At 37.5% G+C, this 13414-nt stretch overlaps 2 long non-coding RNA genes across 22 annotated transcripts in view; one reads left to right on the top strand and one right to left on the bottom strand.

Annotated features, from left to right (window-relative positions):
- Positions 1–13414, top strand: part of LOC310883765 — a 94672-nt gene that overhangs the window by 17518 nt on the left and 63740 nt on the right. Inside the window, exon 2 of the long non-coding RNA XR_014573799.1 lies at positions 10357–10406. This is a non-coding gene — a long non-coding RNA (uncharacterized lncRNA). The remainder of the gene's footprint in view (positions 1–10356; positions 10407–13414) is intronic.
- The window catches only part of LOC310883733, an 87789-nt gene that overhangs the window by 55205 nt on the left and 19170 nt on the right, over positions 1–13414 (bottom strand). For 4 of the 21 annotated variants that reach the window (XR_014573698.1, XR_014573711.1, XR_014573712.1 and 1 more), the window contains exons 7-8: positions 6490–6576; positions 2700–4718 (exon numbers count right to left, since the gene is read on the bottom strand). The exons of 5 other annotated variants lie outside the window; for them this stretch is intronic. This is a non-coding gene — a long non-coding RNA (uncharacterized lncRNA). 12 more of the 21 variants (XR_014573699.1, XR_014573700.1, XR_014573701.1 and 9 more) reach the window with 8 other exon arrangements.

The following is a 13414-nucleotide window of genomic DNA, read 5'->3' as shown; positions in this document are numbered from 1 at the left end:
CCAAAATCCTTTTCACTCGTGTGCTCTCCTATGGATTCACTTTTACCTGGGCATCAAAATCATTTGCCTTTTCTACGTATTATTTTAACACAGAGATAAAACAGTTTTATTCACTGGCTTTTTTTCTTTTTTTTTTCCTGGCCATTTTGCCTGAGTGTTCTTCAGTGTTGCTTCATCTGTAAAACTAGATACTACCAATGTCACTTGGAATTTTGTAGTGCTCTAGAACAGCAGGTCTTGTGGACCACTGAAACAAAATGAATCTGTCCATTTCTTCAGTAACTATTTTGGAAATCAGTAATGGCACTTAATTTTCTTTGAATGTAGAGTAATTCACTTGTTCTCTCTTTTTTTTTCCCTTCCCTTCCAAGTACTGGTTAAAATAGGAATTTTGTGTGCTTTCTGTTTAGCAACACAACTTGTATTTTTAGGTTTAACAGCTAAAACAAGAATTGTAATATTCTTACTAAATGAGCAGGCAGGCATAAATATCGTTTTCTTTGAGAATCAGGCATAAACAGAAGGAAGGTTTGACTCAAAGCCCGTCTCTCTCTCTGTCTGCAAACAGATACTAAAGCCTTCTGAATTGGAGGTAGAAAAATGCTGCTAGCTAAAATGTGCACTGGAGTCCCTTTTGATGATTACACGATTATTAGTTCGTGGTAAACACATGTCACATTCCGCACTGTTTTCAATATGAGTTTTGTCTGAATAAAGCCGAAATATTCTGGACCAAGTAAAATAAAACAAAGGATGTAAGATAACAGATCAAAGTGCTTTAAATGCTGCAGTGGCTGTCTTTCTTCACATTTATTTCCAGCTGCCTGCCTTTAGAGAATCTAGCCTCTTTACTTTTTTTTAACCAAAGCTAGTTTATCCCAGGAATCTCCAAATTATTTCCTCGGAAAGAAAGAAAAAAGTGGAAAACTGGGCAGCGGTTTATAACATCTAGCCCAGATTTTCTGCTTTTTTGCTCTACTTCACTTGCACAGACTATGCAACTATACCACAGTCACATATGAAAGTTCTTCTAAGAAGTGGTTTCTACGGTTTGGTTTTGCTTTTTAATATTCATATAGTCTATTCATAGGGTAGTTTCATAATGAAATCCTGAAATTTAGTAGTTGCTCTTTGTAACCTAATTAACCTACCCGTCTGCCAAAGATCCCCATCCTGTGGTACCTAGGTGTGCTCTCGATGACGAAGAGCTCAAGAGCTCCCTGCTCAGAGCCACCCATTCCTCATCTCAGGAAAAGCCTGCTTACAATTCCTCTGCTCTTCAATCAATTTCTGATGTAGTTGCCTCCTCCTACCCATACTCCAGCTTAGCAGCTCCCCAAAATAATGTCCCCTCACTTCTCTGGGAAAAAAAGAGAGGCACCCCCCAGCAAGTGACGATTTAAGCAGGAGTGAGTGATGGGCACAGAACGTATTCACAGTGAGCACAGAAGCAGTGTATGAACACTTCTCCAGCAGACAGTCTTACCTGTGCTAGTTGCTGTAATATTTTCCCCTATCTCTTTTCAGAGAAGTCGTAAAATGACTTTTTTCCTCAAAACAGGAACTGTTAGTTCCGGCAGTTGAGACATTAGGTTCAGAGTATGTAACGCGTTCAGAAAGAAGTGGACAACTTCAAATATTTTGTTTGTTTCATGCTATTTTCTAAAACTGCACTTGAGGGGATCGCAATATTAGAATTTTATATAAAGCATTTGCATTTCAAAATTACAAGGTCAGTGTAAGAAAGAACAATTTTTTTCAGCCAGATATGTAATAAATGTGACGTTTGCTTTGCTTTTTTTCTCCATCTATGTGTATGCAATTCTACTTTCTTATAATTTACATCGATATTCTCTTGCCTTTTCAAACATGTAATTTCTACTGTTTGCAAGAACAGAACTCTACTGAAGCCAGAGCAAGTCATGGGTACAGAGTTATGCATTCACATTGTAGAGGTGCTTTTTCCCAACAAAGTTCCTGTCATGTTGCACATCCAGGTGATGGCAATGCAGTAAAGCCAGAAAAGGCCAGTTCGTTCCTTCAAAAAGCTGCAGGCAAGTCCTGCATTTCTTCAGGACTGCTTCTTCAAACAAATTATTACATTTAATCTATAGACAAATTTATTGCTGAATAGCTGTTATCATGGGCTGTTTGCTTCCCACTGTTACAGTAAGAATTGTTTCCTATTAAATTGTTTCCAAACACCTACTCCTGACTTTCCTTCTTAACTTCTGGACATTTTCCTTTGATCTACAGCGTCCTAAACTTGTGCCTCATTCATTTATGTCCCTCATATACTGACCGAATTTAGTCAGTATTATATATACAAAATCTTTAACCAACCAAAATCACTTTGTTTGTGGATTACATACATTTAGTAAATTTAGCAAGTTTTCACAGTTGGTTACCTTGTTTTGCATTTAGCTGTTCTCTTTTGAACTGCCTGTGACACTCCATACCGAAATGCCTTGAGCACTATAGGCGTGGTTATAACAGCATGTTATAATACAGCTCTAGAACTCGTTAGTGCTTTAATTTTATGTATTTTCAAATGTAACACACAAATTAAGAGGGACAGCTTTCTTCTCATAAACCCAATGGCATTCTGATACCTTTCTTGAGTTTACCGTACTTTGGATAGATATTTCAAGAATTTACTTTGCAAACTAAAATAGAAAGTAGAGATCCTCAGCACTCACCAGAGGAGCTGACGCCCTTTCAGAATCTGCATATAGCTCATATTTGCACAGTTTATTTCCTCTCTCTACATCTGAGCAACTTAAATGACAATATTCAACTGAATGCTAACAGCTCATGTTCTGATATTGTCCGATTTGCCACATTTTCCTTTCTTTTTTCCTGTCTTCAAAGTTAAGCAGTTAATCCCAGGTCTTAAAGTAGCCTGTGAATGTAATTTTATTTCCCCTTCTGTGTATCCTGCACATAGCTCTCCACAACCTGTAAAATCAGAAACAATAACGAAAACAACTGGTGACCTCACTGGGTCAAAATACGACCTGGAACCTAATAGTAATTACATCACATACTGGAAAACTCTCCAAGTAATACAGAGATTATATTAATCCCAAGATATTATTGCATATCCCTTTCTGAAATCTGTATAAATATTCAGTAAAGAACTTATTGCATCATGTGCAGGATGAGGTCACTATTCTGAAGTGTGCCCACTTCAGCATCAGGTCCTTCTCAAAAGTCTCAGAATAAAATATCATAACCAAATGCATTATGTGCCAGGCTTTTATCCTACAAGGAGGTCCGCAGAGGTAGAACCCAAACTGCTTTTTAGTAATGAACCAAAACTCTTTACCCAAATGGTCACACACTAACTTCTTTATTGTAAAAGAATTTGTGAAAAGAATATTCACTTACGTGAATGCTTGAAAATTTAATATTCACTTATGTGCTTATGTGAAAAGAATATTCATGCATTTACCCAGCTTTCCAGTTTCCATTTAAAAACACTTCCACATTAGTTAAGCATTGCTTTACCTTTTGCTGTCCTCCTCTGACTTTCTTAATTTACTGATTTATTTTCTGATTTTCCACGCTTCCTTTCCTTAAGTCACAGATTACATCAGAATTTACATTCATTGACATTTCTGTTCAAGTAGAAACAACAGTAGTCTGATGGATAACTGTAGATTATTCGTTTTCAAGCCATTACAATTTTAATTTGGAGCAGGCTAGTCCAGTTGTAATTATTGCCAACTGGATGTGGTTCATAAGGTTACATCTGTATTACTGGGTTAAACAGGGCCCAGGGACACGCTTGAGCTCTACCATGTGATAATCCATGGCATTTAACAGTTAGCATGCTCTTTGGTATGAATCACAGAGTGAATCATAGAATGGTTTGGGTTGGAAGGGACCTTAAAGATCACCCAGTTCCAACCCCCTGCCATGGTCTGGTGGGAGGTGTCCCTGCCCAGGTTGCCCAGAGCCCCATCCAGCCTGGCCTTGAACACCTCCAGGGAGGGGGCATCCACAGCTTCTCTGGGCAACCTGTGCCAGGGCCTCACCTCCCTCATAGTGAAGAATTTCCTTCTAACATCTAGTCTAAATCTTCCCTCTTAGCTTAAAGCCATTACTCTTTGTCCCTTGTCACCACACTCCCTGTTAAAGAGGGCCCAGGCCAAGGAGCACTCAGGTTAAGGCACAGCAAGATGTGGGACCAGGGTTAGATGTGGGTTAGGGACTGTTTTTAGTTGGCGCTAAGAACAATCGCCCCCCTACCTTCGGGAGGGCAGAAGGGTTAGCCATGTGAATACGAGCTGTAACGTGCTACCGACTTGTGACTGGGCTGTGGCCCCTTTTCTTTTCTAGCACAGATGCCACCTAAGAAAATAAAGGCAGCTGAAAATCGGTAGAGACTTGGCGTACTTTCTTATGCTCCTGTTCCCGAACGTGTGCCGAGGACGAGAGCTGCTGGCATGGGAGAGGCGTAGATCAGCTTCAGGCTGGCTGCGACTTCTCCGCAGCGGGGGAACTCTCAGCCTGGTCAGCGGGAACGGATCCTGGCAACTTTGCGCTGCCTCCACGGGCAAAACAGGAGCACAGAATCTGGGCCCTTAATATTTTCAGACACTTTTCTGGATTTTCAGTTGCCGGTTTTGTTTGCTGTCTCTTCAACTACCTTTTCAAGGGTATGATCTGATTTGAAGACAGGGGTCTCAGATTTTCCTTTATTCAGTGTTACTCTATTAGAAACAGCAAAAAATTACAGGTTGAAAAAAAACTGATTTCTAGTGTTTCTCCTTTATTATATATATTTTAAGATTGTATTAGCAAAACTATCCTAATTAAGCAGGTAATTAGGCTTTCTCAGCATCACATAGTCCAAGTTTTTTGTTTTTTTTTATCTTTGCCTGATAGCAAGCTTAAAACTCCTATTCCCAGTTCCTTCTTCTGAGCTCTTACTTTATTATTTTGTATTTGACTTCACTAAACACTTATTTTCAGGGGTATCTTACTCTTATTTTATTGCAACATTATTGCCGAACCAGTTTCTGATACGACTTTTCAAACTCTTCAGCTTTCTGTCAGTGATTTTCAGTGATTACTGTTTTTCTGGTCTCTCTATTAAAGCAAAAGTATTCTACATTCATAAGATCTTCATTTTAGATTTTTTTTTCCTGATCACGATCAGATCCAGGACTAAAGTATCATTAATTCTTCTGGTTGGTTTAAGTACTAAACAGAAATATCCTCCTGTAGCCTATTTTGAAACATTTCTTGCATGTAATTCAAATTCCTCTTTGAAGCTTTCCACACACTTGTTTTCATATACATAGCAGCATCCTTCCTCATAATCCTAGAGAAAGTCACACGAAATAAACCTTCATCACCAGCTTCATGGATATTGCATCTTCCATTTTCATTTGTGAAATTATTTCTGCACAAGCCAGCCATGTGAATTGTAGGATCTGGATGCTGGGTGGTTGTTTTTATAAATTATGCTTCCCTCACCTTAGCTTCCTTATATAGAAACAGGTAGTTATATTCTATTTACGTCTTAGCCAGACTTGTTTGCAATGCAGTCACAAAGCATTTCATGGAATTGGTTGTGGCACTGCTCCTCTCAAGACCACATGTACCTAAGCTGTGTTTACGAACAGAAATATCTAATTTCGCATGATTATTTCCTGCAGGACTTTCTCGATGATGTATGTTTTCACATCTCAATGTAGCAATATTCACTCAACTTTATTCTTCTCTTGCAAGTGTTTCCTTATGGCTACATATATTTATTTGCTGAAAAATTATTCCTACTTTGTTAGCATTTCCAGCTATGCTTCCGTCACTATTCTTCATATATTACAGAGATAGACATTTTAAGTGGTTATTTTAACGGAGACATAATCACCCAAAAACTGCAAAGCAAAAATGCATAAACTTGAATGTAAAAATAATTTTATCTTCAATTTACAACCCTAAATTTTAGGATAATAGTACTATTAAACAAGAAATGGTTTTGTAACCTAACAAGTGATACCAATACAGTACTCTCATAACCAAAGTTGATTCTCCTGTGCTAATTCAGGTCAGTTTGATGTGTTTCCATCTAAAAATAATAAATATTATACTATATAATTAAGAAAATAAATTAAACCTCTATTATTTCTCATTATAAGACCTTATTCCATAATCATTCTGCTGTAAAATTAATACAAGTATTAAGTAACAGACTATTTCAGCCTCTGTTATTGTATTATATAGTTAATAAAAAGGACAAAACTTCAGTAAGGACACAATTTCAGTAGGCAGTGATGATTTAACTGTGCACATACCAATTTATACCATTTGAGGATATACCCCAGAAAATCCTAATAGAGTTGACATGTTTTTTAACAATCTTTTTTCCTCACTCCATGTATAATTTTCACATGGTTCTTTTTCTATAAAACTAACTGCAGTCGATTCATTCTAATAAAAAACTTACTGCTACTACTGTACAACACAAGGACTCACCATCCATATCACTGCTTTGAAGAGTCCATTTTTCCTCTGCTTTCTACTTCTTGTATATACTGTCATCCTCATGCTCAGAAAACGAATCTGGCAAAAAGGGTTCGTTTTTAATGGACTCAGAATTATGCAATATTCTGCTTAAAACTACATTTGTTAAAAACTTTTGGGCATCACAAATGAAATTCTCAGCCACACCTGCAATAATTTTGTAGTAAGTTAGTATTATTATTCCTGTAAGCTACTCTTAAGTATCAGAAGAGGCTTCAAATCATATTGTACATATCTAAACAAAAAAGTTCCAAACATCACTATTTGTTTTATCATGTACTTAGCATTCCTTTTACTGTACTATCTCAAATCCAAGGAATTCAGATTGGGCAAAGCACATTTAGTAAAGATAACAAAATATGCAGGTATCTTCCCCTCAGAAAACATTAACTTTTAATAAAGATTCCTGCTATAACAAAGCATGATTTGAAAAAACAAACAAACCCTGATTTTATGGATATACAGCTTCTAGTTGTCTTTTTCACTTTAACTGCTTACATTACTGACAGTAAAGCACTTTTTCCACTAGCATTTCTCTTTAATCTACCTGCAAATAAAATCTAAAAACTTCTGCCATACCATTTTTGAATGCAGTATGTTTGCTGTTATTCAAATGATCTTTTCAAGTTAGCAATCCTATATTGAAGAAGTACCTTGAGTCTGCATTTTAACAGGAATGTTTATGACTATCCATAATTATTATTCCATTGAGGTAGAAGGCAAGGTACTCTGATCCTATGAAGGCATGCGTGGCATAAAAAACGTAAAATGCTCTCACTGAGCTGTTGTTTTTTATCTGATTTACTGGAAGTCCTGAAACAGCAGATCTGTTCAGTGTTTATAAGCAAATATATCCTTGAATATACATGATTATGCTAAGGCAATATTTTAGGCAAATGAATGTAAACTTGAGAGAAAAATGGATTGGTATTGAACCAAGAGAGTTAGGAAAGTCCAGTGCAAAAAGGAACAGGAAACTTAAGCTAATAAAAGGAACCAAAAACCAAGAGAAAACAGAGAAAGAAACAAACTTAATAGAAGGAGAGACTGTTAACAATAGGTATGAATCAAGAAACTATTACCATAGGGAGGAGCAAAATAATTTTACCTTTTAATAAGTCAAAATTTACCATTCCACAACTTTCAAAATATATCCCATTTGTTTTGCAAGCGAGCCATGTAGGTCTCCATTTTTAAAAACAAAGACTAATGCTGTATTTTGTTACACTTAAATGACTTTAATGTGGATTTTATATTCTTCACATTTGATCTTACATTTCTACAAACATCTTTAAATTACAAGTTCATTAGGAAACCAGCACACTTTATCTGCAAGCAGAAGAACAATACTTCTTGACTATTCAAAACCATGAATAAAATAAAATCACAGGAGTGCCATATTCTTCTTCTGTGTCTCTCACAGAAAATACTGATACCAGCGTCAAAGGAAATGGTCAGCAGTCTTCCAGATCAGAAGTTAGGACAATGCTGTCCACATGGGAGGCAGGATGGTCAGAGAGGTAGCAAATGAAAAGCTTCAGAAGAGATAGTAGCTAAAAAGTAAGAGAAGAAAAAAGGGGGGAAAGGGAAAGAGAAGATAATAAGATAAAAAAGGACAGGGGAAAAAAACAGAAAAAGCACAGGAAATAGTAGCTAACAATTGTATTCACTCGTTTTATAAATGGTACAAGAAGAACACTGACAAATAAAGGTGAGGAATAAGCAGATATTCTTAGCAAAAAGAAATGTCTACAGAAAAGACCTAGTATGGTAGGAAATGCTGCTATTCCTCTCCTAAGGTGACAGTCCACTCACTTCACTTTCAGTTTGAGCTAGTCGGTTCAAAGCAGGATTCCTGTGAAGTCAGTAGACTGAAACGGGCACCTCCAGAGGGCGATTCATCCCATCCTAAGGTTTATCTCTCAGACTCTGAACCACGTATTTGAAATGAATTTCTCAAAATTCACTAGGTATTTCTGAACCTAGCAGCACTGAGCTCTTACAGAAAACATTTGGATTAAAATGATATGAGAGACAACACATTTTCAACTTCATTTGCTCTGAACAAAGAAAATATACTAATGACTTTCATCTGCATAGAACATGCAGTAGGTTTGTGCCACAGTAGTATTTTTATTACTGAACATTATTCATGTTTACTATATTAATCCCACACAAAATAATCTGACCCAGTCAAAAGAAAGTTTGTTTTCCTATTAGGCCTAAGCATGTACTACTGGGGCTCTAAGTTCATCTGCCCTAAGTAAAAATCAAAGCTCAGCATGACTGGGATTCTATATTCCCAACACGAAGATCTGATTGAGGAAATATCACATCTGATAATTAAATTGACACTTCTGATATTTCAGTAATTTGCCACTAAACACAGTAAATACTGTTTTGAAAAAAATGTTGAAAACCTATGCTTACACATAGAATGCTTACATTATAATGGTTACTTTAAAAGAACTATAACTAAATACAGGAGTCATGGGCAACAGGCTGGTTTTAATATTTGTATGTAGTCCTATCTGCATGCAGGAGCTTCAGCGTGGAGCAAGTCTGCAGGGATAACCTCTTAATACCACCTTCACCAGACTGCCAACCCAGATGCAAAAACAAGACTCTGATCTTACAGACTGCACTAGGAAAGCATAAATAATCAGAGAAGGGGATGGGAAAGGTAGCTTCCTCCTGGGCACTGATCTGAGGAGTTGGCAATACACTCCAGTGGGACAGTTCACCGTGTGCACTTTTTATTTTTTTAGTACAGAAAGTCTGAGACATAATCCTGGGACTGTGCGATTCATATCTCACTGGAGATCTATGCACCTAATGGTCACACACAATGTTTTTTAATGATTTTATCAGGACACAGTCACCCTGGTCCTGCCTGCTATATTATGAAGACAACACAGAATTATCAGTTACAATGAAATTAAAAAGACATCTTTAAAATCTCATTATTAACCCACTTGAAATGTGATTTTGCACTGAAGAGTTTACCTCAGATAAAAAATCACTGCCTTCTTGTAACAGAAAACAGTAGAGCACTAATGCAGAACAACATAACGGTAAGGGCTAAATATACAGCATGCAGTCTCATATTTAGCACTTCTAAAAGTACTCTGCTTTTCATTTCAATTTCCTTTTTGAATGAACATAGAGTACAGCTACGTCAGTTTTTTTGTCTTCTTATCTTCAGTGGGTGCCTTTAAAGACTGCTACACCGATTCTCTTGTACAATGACACAGACACTGCACAGGAAAGGGAATCCTATCACGCAGCAATTTACAGCATAGCTCCTATGCAGCCCTGTATTTATCTCTCCATTAGCAGAAATTAATACAGAGCTGTTCTACCTTCCAAGAAGCAGATGTTACCACTCCAGTAATTAATTCTGAATTGGCGCCGGAAAGGCTCCACCCATTGTCACCCTTTCTGCCAGGCAGTTTTGCAGGGATGCTACTCTGCTTGCTGTACATCAGCTCAGGGCTCAGCTACACTCAGGTGTTGCTCAGCTGGACAGTCAAGGTGTTTCATGTGTACCACCAACCAAATCTAAGAAATTAGGAGGTCCTTATCTCTGTATTTAAACATGTTTTTTAGCATGGCAACTCATGAAGACCACTTATACTCGCTATATAAATATTAGTTAATTGCTTACTGTAAAAAACCTACATACTTTCCCTAAACATTTACTCCTCCGTGTTACCATATATACTCAAGGGAAACATGCAGCAACCAAACACATAAATGAACAAATTACTGAGTTCAGCCTTTTTCGCCATCTTCCTAATTTCTTTCATTTCATTACAGATTATGGATGAAATCCGTCTGCTGATGTCTAACCTGTAATGAAAGCCAACGTAAGTAGTCTATTGTTCTACACCTACATTTGCTTATGAATTGACGTTGCTTAGTCCAGCTGAATAATGACTAATTAGCAGTTAAGAGTTTATATTTTAATACAGCTTCTCATTCAGTCTCATTTTCCATTTAAGTTCTGATAAGCTGATGTAAAGATGGATAAAGCTCTTGATTTGGAAAATCCTTTATACTTCATATTGCTCTTTGAGGACAGGATAAAAAGTACTAGCTCTGCACATTCTATCTACAATGAAGGATCCCAAGCATGATATGGACAAGAACATCACAAAAAAACTTGAAAATTGAGGCCAATTGTCATTTTCAGCATTAGTGCAACTAGGTTTTGCAAAGAATTTTTGCCACTGTTCAGTGTCACAGCCTGCCTCTCCCCTGCCCCAACGCTGGTGACTGGAATTAACAACAGAAAAATACATCCCAAAAAATGGCTATTTTTTTTATCATTGTCACTTCCCACATTGTTTGAGAGAGCTAGCAGAGGAAGACAGAGCTTGGAGGGAGTTGTTATTTTCTACCGGGATAATGCATTTTGTGAATCAAGTTGCCCCACAAAGTCAATTTAAAGCCTTCCTCAGAAGCAACCACGCTAAAACAAAAATGTAGAGAGTAAAGTTCAGCACAACACAGCAGTTAGTCAGAACGCAGAAGCCTCAACCTGTTTTCCGTGCAAGCATAAAGCACAACAAGTCTGAGCACTAAATAGAAAACAGTAGTGTAAACACTTACCTGACTCCTCCCTTTTCATCCTGTTATTTCTCCTATGCTCATTATATTGTTATTCATATTTCCCTCCCTTCTGTAAAGGAAGGAAAATTTCCTTCTCTCCACTTGATTTTTTTTTCCTTCCATATTTGCTTTTCCCTACTCACCTGCACATTTCCTGAAATTCCAAAACTTAAAAGGACTATATGGATCCAGTCCTCGGGTGGGATACCAAGCCCTGCAAGCGTTTAGCATGGCTGAGGAGGAATGACTTAAAATTCTAGTATTTGTATTCTCCCACTTCTGAACACAGTCACAAAATCACCAGGATAAAGTTTAGAAATAAACATCTATTTAGGTGACTGTAATCTGATAAAACAGAATGAGATTACCATTCTGTGGAGAGCTCTGCTCATACAGCAAAACATAACAATGATTTTTACTGATCTGGAACCGTATTATTATCTCTGATATGTTATTTTTATGCTTAGCTGTTAGGAGGATTGAATCTCCACCTCTCTGCTTTAGTAGCCATTTTAAATGATGCACTGAATACTTCAACAAATGCAATGATTCATGTCATTAAATACTTTATAACCAGTAAGTGGTAAGATATTTGAGATAAAAACAGCTAAAAAAGACTAGTGTGTTGAACACAAATGTAAATACTTTTTTCTCCTGTAACAATTCACAAGCAAAAATTATTACCTGTATCCATGACACGCATTTTCAGAGGCCAGCTCTTCTAACCACAAAACCCATCTTTGTGAGATTTCTTTTTTAAAGCAACGTAATAGCCATTATATTAAATATGGTTTCACAGATAGTATCAACACTTGGTGTTTCACCTACAGGATAATAGAAAGTCAGCTCAGTATAACAGCTACTTTGTAGAGGATAGTGCCAAGACTTCAAGGTGTTACCTCCCAGTAGTCATGAACTCCTGCAGTCTTTAAAGGTAAAACGACATATGACAAGCAACAAGAGTGGAGCCAATTTTTAGGAATGAATACCAACTAACAGAAAGAGTGGCCACTATAAAAATCCATCCAAGAAAGAAATACCAAAATAGTTTTCCACAAAAACATACCCTCTAACAACAACAAAAACGTATTCTTTATTTTATTATTATGGTGATCTTGCTACATAACCTATTTGTATTGTCAGGTGCTACAAGGCATATTAATTAATTACTGAATTGGAAACTTGTACAGAAACCATGCTTCTGGCTTGCTATAGACATAAGTATGTAATCATATATTAAGAAGGAAAAGCTTAGGACTTATAAAAATCATAAATAAAAGCTTAAGACTTATGAAATGTCTGTGTTAAAAAAATGCATTTTAAAAAAATGCGTTTAAGGGAATACCCTAAGACAGTGGCTCTCAATCTTTCTGCAGACTCTTTAGACTTCCTAAACATCTTTTAAGTGGTCTGCAAAAAAGTAATTAAAAAAGGAAGCATCCTGTCAGAAGGCTTTAGCTTTAGACCAGCAGGTACAATCATCCACTAGGTTTTTTAAGAAGGTCATAAATCAGAGGGAATTGCAAATCAGAAGGGACCGGGGTCTAGAAATCCAAAACTTTTCTGCTTCTTTGTAAGACTGTGAAGAAATTATTTCAACATGTGGAGGAAAAAGAAAAAAAAAAAAAGGTCACCTTTTAATGATTACTACATGAAAAGGAGGAAAAGGAATTAAAGAATTAATCTTTGATCGGCAGATTTCAAATTATGGGTGGGCTATGTCCTACTTGGAGAAGATGCAAATTGTGTTGTGAAGGAGAGGCATTATGTTGCACCCAGCCCCCACCTGTTACCTGTCTGCACCTGCAGAGCAGAACCCCGTAGGCAGGAGGGAGGAGAAAGAATAGCAAGACTGAAGAGAAGCTTCAGGTGGGAGGGATTCGTGGGACCTTTTGTGCTTGCGTGTGTAAAATTGTTCCTAGAGCACACAGGAAAGTAGGGTTTTCATGTAACAGCGCAACGTGCAGAAACTGGACAAGAAGCTGGGGTTCCAGAAACACAGGGAGGGAACAGATGGGGAAAGCGTGGAGCAAGGCAGAGGCAGAGAGAGATGTTGCCATGTTCTGGGTAAAGTGACTTTCAGCCGACCCCAACACACCTACCCAACTGTGACCGCTCCAATCCCCACAGAAGCCCCATCCTGACCCCTGTCCCCAGCTCCTTACTCCCATACACTGATCCCCAGTCCTACCCACATGTCCCCCTCACCACGTACCCATATCCCTTGCTTATAGGCACAGCAACCCCCAGATGGCACCAGGAA

The sequence above is a fragment of the Anser anser genome (genome assembly GCF_964211835.1).
Source record: "Anser anser genome assembly, chromosome: 1".
In the NCBI taxonomy this organism is placed as follows: domain Eukaryota; kingdom Metazoa; phylum Chordata; class Aves; order Anseriformes; family Anatidae; genus Anser; species Anser anser.
The sequence above is the reverse complement of the archived record's forward strand: the minus strand, read 5'-3'. Positions and strand labels throughout refer to the sequence as shown.